The sequence below is a fragment of the Atta cephalotes genome (genome assembly GCF_000143395.1).
Source record: "Atta cephalotes unplaced genomic scaffold scaffold00051, whole genome shotgun sequence".
Classification (NCBI taxonomy): domain Eukaryota; kingdom Metazoa; phylum Arthropoda; class Insecta; order Hymenoptera; family Formicidae; genus Atta; species Atta cephalotes.
Window position 1 is genome coordinate 1025922 of NW_012130115.1, and position 2196 is coordinate 1028117.

Consider the following 2196-nt stretch of genomic DNA (forward strand, 5'->3'; position numbering starts at 1 on the left):
ATTTATTTTTTATTTTATTTTATTTTATTATTTTATTTAATATTATATTATATTTTTATATTTATATCAAAAACATTTATTAAATGTGTTTTTACAAAATGAATGTGAAATACTTTTTTCGATATAATACGTTTTCAATTACTATTACGCATGCATGCGTAACATGCCCCAATCCATACCACCTTTTGAGATTAGATGGAGATTAAATGGAGCGTGCTCTTAATTGATCCATGGAGTATGCTCTAATGCAAACATCTAATCGTCATATTGGTTCCAGTGACGCGAACGTATTGAAGCGTGTTGGGCATGTTGGAGCGTGCAAACAAACCTTAGGTCCAAATTAACTCAGACAGCACTTGGATCATAGGTAAGGTGGCGGTTGGAGTAGTTGCATTCATGTGCCCCAATGTTCAGTGACATAAACGGATTTAGGACAAGTGAGCATATTATCTAACCTAATCCGTGAGACCACTCGAACGGATACTTATGACATGTACTTCATTTCATTTTGGTATTCTGTGTTTATTCGATTATTTGAAAATCGCTTTACAAAATAAATACGTTTTTAATAAATATAAAGGTTACATTTTTATATTATATTATATTTTATTGTATTAATATTATTTTATTTTATTTTTTAATTTTTCTAATTTCATTTATTTTATTTAATTATTCTTTTTATTTTATTTATTTTATTTTAATTACTTCAATTCAATTACTATTACGCATGCATGCATAACACGCCCCAATCCTACCACCTTCTGAGGTAAGGCAAATGGAGCGTACTTTTAATTGATCCATAGAGTATGCTCTAACGCGACGCGAACATCTAATCGCCATATTGGTTCCGATGATGCGAACGTATTAGAGCTTGTTAGGCATGTTGGAGTGTGTGACGCGAACAAATCTTATGTATGTCAATAAGATAAAGCGGGAAGTATTTTTTAAGATACTTATGAAGTTTCTTAAATTTATATATACAGTCTGCAATAGAAAAGAGGATGTGATTGATGTTTTGCTTGGAGTCGCCACAAGAGCAGGCTGGGAAATCCATGACCCTTTCAATGCTGCTAAGTTATAATGATTAGATCTAATTCTAGAAACATTAATAATCTCCTCTCTTTTCAATTTTTTTGTTCAAAAACCAAGTTTTACGTGAATTGTTTCCTGTGGAATTTGTCATATAGCTGCCCTTTTAATGTTGCACAGTGATTCAGATATGCATGAAATTTAGATCTAAGAGATTGTTTAGAAGCAATCAGTAGATCCTGGAAAAGAACTTCGTTTGATGCATCCCCTACGCCTCCCTCCCTCCTCCCCTCCTCCGATCCAGGAGCTCGACCATACGCACAAAGACTGCGTGAAAAAAGGAATCCAAACGGATCAGCACGTTATATAAAAATTCTTTCTAGATCGACTACGAAAGCCAGCAATAACAATTGAACCCGACAAGTGAAACACCCACGCGACACTTGATAAGAACGAAACTCAATTAGATCAGTCGAATCAAAATACGTCCGATCCCAAGTACCTACACGCGAAATTCTGATCGCTGACGTAACATCCGATCGTATCAGATTTTAACAGTTATGAATGTACGTGCTACATTGGGACGGTTACATTGGGAGAGGGGAGGGCAAGGGATTACAATCCTTCCCTCTCCCACCAAGCGGCGTTCCCACCTGGATGTTAGTAGAATCACAGTCTAGGTATATTAGTTGCGATACTGAGCGTTGGCATTTTTGATGTAGGAGAGACAAAGTCACATGATCTGTGGTTTTGAGAACTGTACACATTCACATTTAAATATTTTAGCTAAATTACGATTCTGATTAATATGAGCGTTTTTAAATAAAAAACGCATATGATACAAAGTATCACAATAAATTATTTCATCTTTGTTTAATATTGCAAACAATAAGGATCAAATTGAGTAATTGTTTTAAGCTATGTCATCTATATTTCTTGCTGGAAAACCGTATGGTAAATGAAATTATAAAATAAACTACTCATTTGTCATAAAATGTACTGTTATTGAAATATATGTGCGTGCGTGCGTGCGTGCGTGCGTGCGTGCGTGGTGAGGCCGCTATTAGTGAAAGAACGTGTCGTGAGTGGTTTCAACGCTTCAAGAACGGTAATTTTGACGTCCAAGGTCATGCTCTGTATTTGGTGAGGCCAGCTCGGCGTAGTGTA